Raw genomic sequence first — 16,368 nt, 5'->3', positions numbered from 1 at the left:
GAATTTGCCCAATGGCTCTGAGAAACTCGGGCGAGGATCCTCGCGCCCTTATTGACCTTTTTTCGAGATTTATAAATGAACTTGCGACTGTCTATGATGTCCTCCAGTTCTGGGAGGCCTTGCTTAATTGCGTTAACGTTTGGCTGCGTAGTAATAGGCGCCTTCATTTTGGCAAGATCTTTCGGTTGCTCCTTCGTGGTTTTCCTTCGCAGGTTATATAGGTGACGACAGGCCGGAGATCCGCGTACTATCAACGGTCCTAGCAATCAATAGCCACTCCTCCAAGTGGCTTTCCTCATATATTATCTTTCCTGGCGCTATAAACACACCGCAGGCCAGGTCGTCTACCTCTGGTGATTTTCCTGATGTAATATTCAGAGCTGGGTCCAGGTTGTCTACCTCAAGCTCCTGGTAGTTGCTGGATGACTACATCGGGTGGCCTACCCTATCACTCCATGAGACCGCCGTGGCGTGGGTGTCCCTCCTACGCCCTCTATTAATCATTTCTGTACTATCCATCTTAAGAAAAATAATTATTGGGAGGCAAGCACCCCAAAGGAAGGGAAAAGAACAGAAGGAAGCTTGAGAGTGAGAGAAAGAATAGAAAAAATTACAAAGAAGAACAAAGGTAGGAACAACCGCACAAGAACATTCACAAGTCATTCATAAAGTCCCTTTTAGTCGCCTCCTACGGCAAGCAGGGAGTACTGTGAGAGTATTCAACTTGCCCACACGCACAGTGGATAATAATAAAGATAATAACGATAATAGCATTAATAGTAATGACGATAATAACATTATAACGATAATAATAATAATAACGATAATAACGATAATAATAATGATATTAACGTTAATAACTATAATAATAAAAAAATAATAACAACAACAAAGATAAAAATGATAATAAAGATATTAATAAAAATAATTAAAATAACTATAATATTAACAATAATAACGATAATAAAAATAATAACGATAATAAGGAAAGTAATAATAAAGAAAGTAACGATATTATTGATAATAACGATAATAATAATAACTATAATAACGATTATAATAATAATAATAATTCCGAAAATAAGGATGATAACGATGACAACGATAATAATAAGAACAATAATAACGATAATAACAATAAATACGTTAATAATAATAATAAAAAAATATCTATAATAAGGGTAATAACGATAATTACGATAATAACGATATTAACGATAATCATAATAGCGATAATATCGATAATATCGATATTAATAATATCATTTTTAACGATAATTTCGATAATAATAATAATAATAAAAACAATAATAACGGTAATAACGATAATAACGATTATAACAATAACGATAATAACCACTATAATAATTATAATAATAACGATAATAACGCTAATAACGGTATTAATAATAATGATAATAACGATAATATCTATAATATTAATAACGATAATGGCGATATTAGTAATAAAAATAATAACGATAATAACGATAAGAACGATAATAATAAGAATATTAACGATAATATCGATAATATCGATAATAACAATAATAACGATAATAATAATAATTATAAAAATTATAAAGATGTTAATGATAATAAGGATAATAATAATAACAATAATAAAGATAATAACAAAAATAACGATAATAACGATTATATCGATAATAGTATTAATAATAATAACGATAATAACGATAGTAGTAGTAAAATAAAATCGACATAAACGATAATAATCAAAAAACTATAATAATAAAAAAAAATAACTATTATAAAGGTAATAACAAATATAATAATAACAATAATGACCATAATAACGATAATAACGCTAATAACGGTATTAATAATAATGATAATAACGATAATATCTATAATATTAATAACGATAATGACGATATTAGTAATAAAAATAATAACGATAATAACGATAAGAACGATAATAATAAGAATATTAACGATAATATCGATAATAACGATAATAATCATATTAATAATGAAGATAAAAACGATAATAAAGCATAATAATAATTACAATAATAACAATTGTAATAATAGCAATAATAACGATGCAAAAGATAAAAAAAGGAATAACGATAATAGTAATAACAATTATAACGAAAATAACAACAATAATAATAATATAAAAAAAGATAATATAATATAATAACGATAATAATAATAATAATAATAAATATAATGACAATAATAACAAGAATAACGAAATAACAATAATAATAATAACAATTATAAAGATAATAACTATAATAACGATATTAAAGATAACATTAATAACGATAATTACGATAATAACAATAGTAATAATTACAATAATGTAGATAACAATGATAATAACGATAATAATAATGATTATAATAAAGATATTAGCGATAATAAGAATAATAACGATATTAATAGTAATAACAATAAAGATAATATCGATAAAAAGTATAATAATAATAAATTTAATAACAATTAATACGACAATAACGATAATAATAATAACAATTATAACGATAAAAGCGAAAGTAACGATAATAAATTTAATAACGACAGTAATAATAATAATAATAATAAAAATAGTAACAATCATGACGATAATAACGATAGTAATAATAATATTAAGAACGATAACAACGATAATAACGGTAATAATGAGAATAATATTAATAATAATAACGATAAGATCGTTAATAGTAATAACTATAACTTCGATAATAATGATATTAATGAAAATAATTACTAAAATAATAATAAATATATCAATAATATCTATAAGAAGGAAAATAATAATAACAATAATAACAATAATAACGATAATAACTATCATAATAATAATAAAAATAATAATAATAATATTAATAATAATAATAACGATAATAACTATAATAAAGATTATAATAATAATAAAAATAGCAATAATAATCATAACAATAACAACGATATAACGGTAATAACGATAACAATAATAACGGCAATTACGGTAATATGGACAATAATATTTACAATATTAACGAACATAACGATAAATGTAATAATAATAATAACATGTATAACTAAAATAACGATAATAAAAATACAAAAAGTAACAATAATAACGATAATACCGATAAAAACGATGATAATAATAACGATATTTATTATAATAATAATAACAATAATAACGATAAATACGATAAATATAAAAACAATAAAACGATAATAACGATAATAACGATATTAATAACGATAATACTAATAATAATAATAAAAATAACAACCATATTAACGATATTAACGATAATAATAATAACATTAATAATGATAATAATGATTATAATAGTAATAATAATAATAATAATAAGAACGATAATAATGATAATAATGATAATAATAATAATAATAATATTGATAATAATGATAGTATCGATAATAATAATAACAACGCTAATGACGATAATAATAATAATAATAATAATAACAATAATTACGATATTAACGAAAATAATAATTTGAATAATAACGATTATGACAATATTAACGATAATAACGAAAACAATAATAACGATTATAACGATAATATCAATAATAATATTAACAATAATAACGATAATAACGATAATAATAATAATAATTTAAATATCCATAATAAGGATAGTTAGTATAATAACGATAATAATTATAACAATAAGAGGAATTATAACAATAATAACGATAATTATAATAACAATAATAACGATATTAACAAGAAAAACGTTAATAATAATGACAATAATGACGATAATAACGATAATAACGATAACAAAGATAATAATAATAATAATATTAACGATAATAATGATAATAACGATAATTACGAAAATAATAATAATAATATCGATACTAACGATACTAACGATAGTAAAAATAATATTAATAACGATAATAACTCCATTAATAATAGCAGTAATAATAATAACAATAATAACGATAATGGTAATAAAATTAATAACGATAATGCCGATAATATCGATCATAACGATAATAACAATTATAACGATAATTATAATATCAATAATATCGATAAAATCTATAATATCGTAATAAAGATAATAATTTAAAGATAACAGTATAACAGTTATAACGATATTAACGATTATAACGATAATAATAGTAAAAATTAGATAAACTATAGCTATAATAATAACAATCATAATTACAATAATAACTATAATGACTATAATAACGATAATAATAATAATACTATTAATAACGATATTAACGATAATAACGATAATAACGGAAATAGAGATAATAATAATGAAATTAATAACGACAATAACGATAATATTGATCATAACCATAATAACGTTTATAACTATTATAATAATAAAAATAATAACGATTATAACGGTAATAACGATAGTAATAATAGTAATAAACCTAATAATTACAATAATAACGATAATAATGACAGTAACGGAAGTAATAACGATCTTCACGATAATATCGGAAATAATAACGATAATAATAATAACAATAGTAACGATAATAAGGATAATAACGATAGTAATAATAACAATATTAACGATAATAAGGATAATAACGATAAAAATAATAACAATAATAACAATTACAGCGATAATAACGATAATAACGATAACAATAATAACGATAATAACGAAAATAATAACAATAATAATAACGTTAATATTTATAATAATGATAATAATAATAATAATAATAGTAATAGAAATAATAACGAGAATAACAATAATAACAATAATATTAATAAAATTAATAATAATAGTAATAACGATAATAATGATATTAATAATAATTACATTAACAATAATAATGATGTCTATGATATTAACTGTATGTAATGACGATAATAGCGATAATAGCAATAAAAATAATAACAATAAAGACGTTAATAACTATAATAATAATAATAATAATAATGATAATAAAGATATTATCGATCATAACGGTAATAATAACAAGAATTCTAACGATAATAATTATAATAATAATCGGAAAACTAACGTTAATAGCGTTAATTAAAATATCAACAATAACGATACTAACGATAATAATAATAATAAGAAGAAAAATAATTATATTAACAATAATAATATTAATAATATTATTAATAATAACAATAAAAACAAAAATAACGATAATAACTCTATTCACGATAACAATAATAACGACAATAACGTTAATATCGATAATAATAATAACAATATTAATGGAAATAATGATATTAGTAATAATAATAATATCGACAGTAACAAAAATAACGATTACAATAGTAACGATAATAACGATATAGATAATAATCATAATAACGATAATAATGTATATAATAAGAACGGTCATAACGATAACTATGATGATAATAATAATGATAATAACGATAATTACGATAATAATAGTAATAATAATAAGGATAACAACGATATAAACGATAATATTGGTAATAATAATAACAATAATAACGATAATAACAATTATAACGATTAAACGATTATAACGATAATTTTAATAATATTAATAACGATAATAACGATAATAATAATAATAATGATAATAAAGGTAATAACGATATTAAAAATTCTAACGATAATGATAATAACAATAATAATGATAATAAAGATTATAATAAAAAGAACGATAATAATATTAATAATATTAACAAATAATAACAATAATTACGATAATAACGGTAATAATAATAACAATAATAACGATAATAATAGTAAAAATAATATCGACAGTACCAATAATAATGATAATAATAATAATAATAATAGTAATAATATTATCGATTGTAACTATAATAACAATAATAAAGATAATATGCATAATAATAATAACAATAATATCGATAATATCGATAATAATAATAATAATAATAATAACTATAATAACGAAAATAACGAAAACAACGATTATAACTATAAAAATAACAAAGATAATAACGGTAATAATAATAATAATAACAATAATAAAGATAATAACGAAAACATTAATAACAATAATAACGATAACAATGATAATAGCATTAATTATAATAATAATAATAACGAAAGTCAGGATAATAACAGTGACAACGATTATAAAAATATCAATAAGGAAGATAATAATGATAGTAAAGATAATAATAAAATTAATTATAACGATTACAACGATATCAACGATAATAACGATTATACCGATAATAATAATAATCATAATAAAGAAAATAACGATAATAAGGAAAATTAGAATAATAATGATAATAACGGTAATAACGAAAATAACGATAATAGCAATAATAATAATAACGTTATTAAAGATAATATTCATTATAAGAAGAAAGATATTAATGATAATATCGATTATAATAGTATTAACATTGACAATAACAACGATAATAACGATAATAACGATAATAATTATTCGATAATGAAAATATAGTAATAATAATAACAATCGTTAATAACGATAAAAACGATAATAATAATAAGAATAATATACATAACATTGTTAGTAACGTTAATAAAGATAATAATAATAAAAATAATATTGATAATAACGATATAACGGTAATGATAATAATGATAGTAACGATAATTACGATAATAACGTTAATAAAATTAGTAATAATGACAATAATAAAGATAACAAAGTTAATAACGATAATTATATTAACGATAATAAAGACAATATTAATTATAATAATAACGATATTAACAATAATTACGATAATAACGATTATAGTAATAACGATAATAACGATAATATCGATAATTACGATAAGAATAATATTAATAATATCGATATTTTCGAAAATAACGATAATAGCAGTAGTTATAACATCAATATTAACAATAATACGGATAATAACGAAAATTACGATAGTAACTATAATAATAATGACGATAACGACGATATTAAAGGTATTAACGATAATAATATTAACGATAATAAAGGCAAGTGTAATAATAATAATAACGATAATAACGATAATAATAATAGTAATAATAAAGGCAAAAACGATATTAACGATAATGACAGTTACAATAATAAGAATAATAACGATAATAACTATAATAAAGATAATAACTATAATAATTATAATAATAATAGCAATAATAACGATGATAACGATAATAAAAATAGCAATTATAACGATATTAACGAAAATAATAATATCGATAATAACATTAATAATAATAATAATAATAATAATAACGAAAGTAAGGAAAATAATGGTGACAACGATAAAAATAATTACAAAAATAACGATATCAACGATAATAAAGGTAATAACAATAATAGAAATAATCACAATAAAGATAATAACGATAATAACGAAAATAACGATAATAGCGATAATAATATTAACGTTATTAACGATAATATCTATTATAAAAATAACGATATTAAGGATAATATCGATAATAATAATATTAACATTAATAATAATAACGATAATAACGTTAATAACGATTATTATAATAGCGATAATGAAGAAATTGTAATTAAAATAATATTCGATAAAAACGATAATAACGGTAATAATAATAAGAATATGTATAAATAACATTGATATTAACGTTAATATAGACAATAATAATAACAACAATAACAATAATAACGATAATAATGATATTAACTATAATAACGATAATAACAATAATAATAATGGTAATAATAAATGTAATAACTATATTAAAGTTTTTAACGGAAATAATAATAACAATAATAACTATAATAACGATTATAATGATAAGAACGATAATAATATTAATAATAATAAAAATAATATCGATAATTACGATAATAAAGATAATAATAGGAGTAATAATAACATTATTAAGAATAATAACTATAATATCACTAATAAAGATAATAATAGTAGTAATAATATCAATAATAACAATAATAACGATAAACACGATTTTAACGAATATAATAATAACAATAATTACGATAATATCGATAAAAACAATAACAATATTTACGATAATATCGATAATAATAATAATAATAATAACATTAATAACGATATTAACGATAATAATAATGACATTAATAATGATAATTACGTTAAAAACTAAAATAATTATAGCAATTATAACGATAAAATCAATAATAAAGATAATTAGATTAATAGCAATAATACCGATAATGTCGGTAATAACGATAATAATAATAACTATAATGACGATAATAATAATAATAATAATAATGACGATAATAACAATAATAACGATAATATTAGTAACGATAAAAACGATAATAGTATAAATAATAATAATAATGATATTAATGTAAATTACGAGAATAATAATAAAAATAACAACGATATTAACGATAATACCGACATTATCAATATTCACGATAATATTGAAAATAATAATAACGATAATAATGATAATAGCGATAATAACGGTAATAGAAATTTATATATTATTAATAATATTATTAATAATAAAAACGTTATTGACGTTAGAACGGTAATATTTGTCGTAATAATACCAATATTAAAATAATAACGATAATAACGATAATAACAATTATAACGATAGTTATAATAACGATAACAACAATAATATCGATAATAATAATAACAATATTTTTTTTTGATGGTCTGAGAATGCTTAACTTTAAGCACGGACCCAGGGAACCTAGAGGAACCCTTTACCATTTGCGTCTTCCCATTTGAGTCCCTGGAGTGTCGGGCTCACCGTTGGAATAGGCACTACCGACTAAACTCATATCCACCCTAGTGGCATGTTGAAATCATCCCGGCACCGTCATGTGACATTACTTCGGGATGGCGCCACTACATCATGTCCCATTATTTGGACTCCCTCAATTCGGCTCTACGTGGCAGGAACCTGAAGCAACGTTGGTGGCACGTCTATTGGCCGCCCATCTCCTTCTTCTTCTTACGTAAGATTGCCCTCACTTAGTAGGCAACCATATTCCACTCCTTCTGCACTCGCAGCGTTTTTTCCACAATGTTTTCCGGCGAGATGTCTCCGATATTCTGCTCCAAGGCCAATCGTTCGGCGCTCCAACGTGCACATATGACAATTGTGTGGTGGGCGTCGTAGACGGTTGAGTCGTCATAGGGGCAGTTGCCATCTGCTGCTTTCCTCATCTTTGCGAGGTAGGAGCGGAATAAGCCATACCCAGTCAGGAATTGGGTGAGGTAGAAATCTACCTCTCCCGCTTCCCGGTTTAACGAGTTGTCAAGTCGACCGATGAGTCGGGCTGTCCATCTTCCCCTAGTTTCCTGCTCCCATCTGCTTTGCCAGGTCTCTATGCTGGTAGACCTGGCAAGCCGTGATGCCTCCTCCTTACCCAAAACGGACTTCTGCTAAGGGACAAATTGTCTCTCCTGGGCAAGTAGATCTATCGGAATAACCCTCGCGACCACTAGCACAGCGGGTTCAGAGACCGTGCGGTAGCACGACGCGATTCGGAGAGCGCCCCTCCTCTGTACCGCGGCTATGCGCTTGCGAAAATTCTCCTTTCGCAGCGCCTCGGCCCATACTTCTGCGCCGTACAGCACCTCTGCTTCGGCGGCACGCATAATTAATCTATGAATGCCGGGGATCGTTGATATTGGCCATGAGTGTACCCATCGTGTCAACTACTTTTGTCGCTTTGTCAGCTATCCTTAGTATATGCTCTCCGTAAGTGAGTTTGCAATCGAGCATTACTCCTAGGTACCTGACTGACGGCTTAGTCTGGACCGTCGCGTCTACTTCGGTGAAGCTGCGCAAGGTGTTGATGCGCTTCTTCGTTAGTAGCACGATCTTTGTTTTCTGAGCTGCTAAGAATAGCCCGTGATCTTCCATCCAGGATATGACTCTGCGCATGACCTGGTTGAATAGCAGCTTTGCCTACTCCGTGTCTCTTGCAGTTATGACAATAGCAATATCGTCTGCGTACCCAATCAAAAGAGCACCATCAGGAACTGCCATACGTAGGATACCGTCGTAGAAAATATTCCAGATATCCGGTCCTAGTATGGAGCCCTGATCTGCCCCCGATGTCAACTCCAAGCTTCTTGGACCATCTTCAGTAGTGTATTCTAGGAAGCGCTCCTTCAGGTAATCCCCGAGTATTCGGAGTAGGTACCCCGGAACTCTGAAATTACGTTCGAGCGCTTCCATTGCCAAGTCCCACCTGACGGAATTGAGGGCATTCCTCACGTCTAAGGTGGCCAGCAGACACAAAAGCCGGGAATGGTGATTCCCGCGCTCCGTCATTTTAGCGGCCGTGACAACCTCCTGAACTACGTGAATGGTGGAGAGGCCGGATCGAAATCCATACTGGCAGGCAGCAATATAACCCGCTGCCCTCACGGCTGCATGCAAACGTGGCCTAAGCAGCTTCTCCAGGAGGTTGCCACCCTTATCGAGTAAACAGATAGGCCTGTATGACGATGCTGTATCTGCTGGATCCTTGTCCTTGCTGATGAGCACAAGCCTCGCTTTCTTCCACGGGTCGGGGAAGATGCCCTCCCTGAGGCACGTGTTTTACAAGTTTAGCAAGAGCTCAGGGTGACTCTGTGGGACGGCTTTAATTAATGCTTTTGGAAGTCCGTCAGGACCTGGAGCTTTCTTCTTCCGTAAATTGTGGCGCTTCGGTTATGCCAGGCACAGCCATGCTAACCTCTCTTTTCGGCTGTGAGGGGAATAGAATAAGCACTATGTAATCCAACGTCCTCGCGTCCTGAGGGTTTCCTTGCGTTCGAATCCCCAGCTTGTGCGTGACAATCTGATACCCTAATCCCTAATGAATTTGATCGACTTCCAAGCACAACTTATCCCAGCACCGTCGTTGACTGGCCTTCATGGCACACTTCAACGCTTTTTTGGCCGCTTGATAATCTGCAGCTCTTCCTCTTCTCTTCCCTCGTTGTGCTAAATGGCGAAGCCTTATGCACTTCTTACGAAGATCAGCAATCTCGTTCGTCCGCCATTATGCAGGACGCCTCTGTCGTTTCGTGCACTTCTTTGGCACCGTTATCGCGCAAGCCCTTTGGATGAGCTGCATAATTGCTGCAGTAATCATCCTGACTTGTGTTGGTGGCGATAGACTCGCGGATGCATTTTGAAGGGATCTTCATCCTTCTTCAATGACCGAAGACAGCCTCTCACGATCCATTCTTGCAATGTTCCACCGGGGGGGTCGTTTTGCCATTGTCACGACTGGCCTCCTATCTTGTAGATCGAAGAGGATGTACTGATAGTCGCTCCCGGTATAATACTCTATTACACGCCAGCCTGCGACTCTTGCCAGAAGATTTTCGTTCGCTAGAGAGTTGGATCTGGCCGCCCTCTATTCGAGAGCTTTTGCATTGAGGTCTCCAGTCACAATGAGATCCCCATTCATTTCCCACAGCGCGTCTTCATGATCGTCCAGCATAGTCTGGAAGTCGTCTATCCGATCTTTCGAGGTGAGACATACACTGACACAAGTCGTCGAGTTGTGTCTCTCGCAAACGTATTCACATCCGGATCCTTGATCCAAAATATGTATTTGTCTTAGATCTGGGCTCCAGATTACCGCGGTGCCCAATTCGTCTGCGTACCATCCTAATTCCGCTCTGTCCTGGTACTGTTCGCTGATTAAAACGATATCAGCTTGTTTCTCAGAACAGAACTGGGTTAGGAGGTGGTGCGCCCTCCTGCTCCTATTGAGTTTACCCTGAAGCACTCTAATCCTGGTTTCCTCTTGTTGGCTGTTGCATGGGCCTCTTGGAAAGTTTTGCAGGCTCTTGATCCCGCCAAGTGCTTCTTAGGTTCATCAATGCTATTGGAGCATAAGAAGCAAGTAGGCTCGCAGACCTTGCAGTCTTTGATCTTGTGCCCCGTGCTGCCGCAATAATAGCAGAACGTACTGTGATCAGGGCCCTTGCACCATGCGCTATAGTGACCACAGTTGAGACAGCAGTAGCATTTCCTCACATCTGCTCTTTGCCTGACCCTGCAGCAGACGAATCCGACCAGCACTTCGTCCTGCTTCGCAGCTGCTTCCTCTTCTAGTCTAACGAGAGCAAGGCGTTGTTTTCTCGCGTTGGGGTTCATCAATTTAACCTCTAGTTTCCCCGCGTAGTCTGGTAGGGTCCTGTTCAGGGTCTCCTCGAATTTCATCACCGATGTGCAATAATCGCAGTCCAGTATCTCCAACGTAACTCTAGGAACCTGTTCCGTGACGCTGCTCGTTTCTCCAACTTCTTTCCTCAGGGTTTCTGAGAATGATGCCCAGATTTGCGCAGTGGTCTCCTTAAGTTGGAGGAGAAACCCTCCAGTTCTGGTCGGTCGGAACGATCTAACCCTGTTCCGCTGTTCTTGAAGCGCTGGTGGATGACTCCGACTACGTCTGCGTAAGATTTAGCTTGCGCAGGTTCAGGAGGATCGCGTCCTGCCTAGTTCTCATTCTCGGCCTGTCCTCCGATTTGCTAGGATTATTTTTCTCCTGCTGTGGGTGTTTCATCACATTCGTCGCTGGTAAATTTTTATTCTCTTCTTAACGACCTCCGTCCACTTGGTGGCTTCGGTCGTCGTCGTCACTTGCCTTGGTCTTTTGAGGCTTTCTTGAGGCAACTGCGGAGGGCTTGTGACTATTATCTTAATTGCGCCAGCATCAGTTATAGAATTTGTCCAAGGGCTCTGAGAAACTCGGACGATAGTCCTCGTTCGCTTATTGACCATTGTTCGAGATTTATAAATGAACTGGTGGCTCTCTATGATAATATATCGATAATAGCGATAATATGAATAATAATTATAAAAATATTTACGATAATAACGAAAATAAAGTTCATAATAATTACAGTAATATAGATAATAAAGATTATAATGATAATAACGATAATAATAATAATAATAATAATAGCAAAGAAAATAACGATAATAACGATAATTACGATAATAATAGTAGTAATATTAATAACAATAAAAATAATAACGATAATAATGATAACAATAATAACAATAATAACGAGAATAACCATAATAATGATAATGACAATTATAATAACAATTATAAGGATAATAAAGATAAGAACGATTATAATTGTGATAATGATAATAATAATAATAAAAATAATAATAATATTAACAATATTGACGATAATACCGATAATAATCACAATAATAAGGATGACAATGATAATAATTATAATAAAAATATCAATAAAAAAATTAATGACGATAATAATGATAAGAATAATAATATTAATAACATTAATAACTATAATAAGTATAATAACGATATTTAAAGAACCAATAATAACGATAATAATTATAACAATAATAACGATAATAACGGGAATAATATAAATAATAGTAAGGATAATAACGAAAATAACGATAATAGTAAAAACAATAATAAAGTTATTAACGGTAATAACGATAATAATAATAATAATAATATCGATTACAATAATTACTATAATAACGATAATAATAATAATAATTATTACGATAAATACGTTAGTAACGATAATAGCGATAGTAATAATAATAATTTTAACTTTAATATCGATATTTATGATATTAACGATAATAACGATAATAATAACAACAATAACGATAATAATGATAATACCGATAATAACTATAATAATAATAATAACAATAATAACGATAATAACGATAAAGACGATAATGACGATAATAATAACGATAATATGGATGATAAAGAAAATAACGAAAATAAAAATAATAATAACGATTATATCGATAATAACGTTACTAATAGTAGAGATAATAACAATAATAATAATAACAATAATAACGATAATAACGATGATAGTAATAGCAATAAAAACATTCTAAAGGATATTAATGATAATAACTAAAATAATAATAATAATAATTCTAATAACGATATTAACTATAATAACAATAATAATAATAACAATAATAATGGTAATAAGGATAATAACAATAATAGAGATAATTATGACATTAACGAGAATAATAATGAAATTAATAACGATAATTACGATCTTAAGGATTATAATAATATTAATAATAACGATAATGACTATAATAAAGGAAATAATAATAACAATAATTTTGATAAAAACGATAATATAAGATAATAGAGGTATTAACGTTAACAATAATATAAATAATAACAATAATAGAGTTATTAATTATGATAATTATAATATATAATAAAAATAGTAATAACAATATAAACGATAATAACAATAATAATAATAACAATAATAACGATATGAACGATATTAAAGATAATAATAATATCGATAATAATAAATACAATATTAACGATAATAACGATAACAACGATTGTAACGAAAATAAGATTAATTATAATAATAATAATAACCGAAATAAACAATAATAACGATAACAAGGATAATAATTATAACATTAATAACTATAATATCGATATTAACAATAATAACGAAAATTACTATAATAACAATAAGAACAATAATAACAAAAATAATGATAATAACGATAATAACAACCATAATAATAATAATAATAACGATAATAACGATAATAGCGATAGTATTAATAATAATAATAAAGTTATTATCAATATTTACGACAAAAACGATATTAATAGTTATAATTTTTACCATAATGACGATAACAACGATTATAACGATAATAATAATAATAATAATATTAATAATAAAAATAATAATAACAATAATAACGATAATAACGACAATAAAAATAATATTAAGTGCAATAATAACGGTAATAAAGAGAATAACGGTAATAACGATTATAACAATAATAATAAAATGGACATTAACGATAATATCTCGAATGATAATTCTAATAATAATAATAATAATAACGATTATAACGATAATAACGATAATAATGATTATAATCATAACGATAATAACCGTAATAGTTATAATAAAAATAACGGTAATAACGATAATAACGATAATAATAATAATAATAATAACAATAAAGATAATAACTATATTAACGATAATAATGATAATAATGATAATAACGAATATAATAATAATATTAATAACAATAATTACGATAACAACAATAATAATATGAACAATAATATCGATAATAACGATAATAACTATAATATTAATAATAATTTAAATATCCATGTAAAGAAAGTATACTTTCTTCAGATAGATTTGCGTCTCATAACCCGCCCTTCCATTGTCCTTTATTATTTACAATTTCTTTTGTGACCTACAAACCGAGCGGTTAAGATTTGGAAGAGAAACGGACAGTATGAAATATAACGTAGAAGAGAAAAGTAACACGAGAACTATAAGAAAATTTGTAAAATATATTAATTAAGATTTAATATTGTGAATAATAAACGTAAATTGTCGTTTCTTTGTTCACAGAGAAACACATTTCCGTTTGTCATTCCACCCTAATTAAAACAAGTAGAAATAGAAAATATATAATATTATATCCATAATAAGGATAGCAAGTATAATAATGATAATAATCCTAACAATAAGAGGAATAATAGCAATAATAACGATAGTAACATAATACCGATAATTATAACAATAATAATAACGATAATAACGATAATAAATTGTGTCGGTGCTATTTTTCCTTAACCCAGAAATTAGTGTGTTGTGTTCCAGTAATAGGCTTCCTGTTACATGTATTTGTTGACATAAATGTTGTGTAAGCGAATGTAAATATTCTCTGCGTCCGTTGTGAAACACTGAAACGTGTGAATACATTCCACAGTGATAGAATATTCTGTCTATCTCGATTCTACATTGTTGTATTTTTGCTGTATCGTAGTCCGATGCTTGTAACTTTTGAATGTATATAGAGTCGTTTCTTGGTTGTAAATCTGGTATCTCACATTCCGCTATTAGCAAAAGAGAGAATGTTGAGATATTTAACGAACTTCCACCAAAATCATAACCCACTAATACGTTTGCAGTCTTTATAAGTAAGAGTACTACTATGAGTTTCATTTTGCTTATTACTAAATGGTCTGAGCGTCGAGGAGCAAATGATGTTCGGAGCTAGACCGGTGCTGCTTATATCTAAGTTTTAACAAGATAATAGGGGATCTTCCTTAGTGACCGTCGTCATGGAAGCGAGAGCGACTCTTGCGTCATGCTGCGCTTTACAATGCCGTAGGTCGGTAATGTAGGTTTCCATGACGGCGACTTATCTACCTCTTATTTTGACTTATCGAATTTTAGCCGGTTTGCGTGTACTATGCGAATTCCAGTCGGAGTTCGTATCTTTACATTAGTTTTACTTAATACGCTTACAACTTCATATGGTCTCTCGTATTTATCGTCGAGTTTTCCCTTGTTTATACTCCTCAGGAAATATGCGCGGTTGTCTACCCTAAAATTCTCGACTCTCTGTTTTCTGTCATAATACC

Source organism: Vespa crabro, unplaced genomic scaffold, assembly GCF_910589235.1.
Source record: "Vespa crabro unplaced genomic scaffold, iyVesCrab1.2, whole genome shotgun sequence".
NCBI lineage: Eukaryota > Metazoa > Arthropoda > Insecta > Hymenoptera > Vespidae > Vespa > Vespa crabro.
This window is presented reverse-complemented; position numbering follows the sequence as displayed.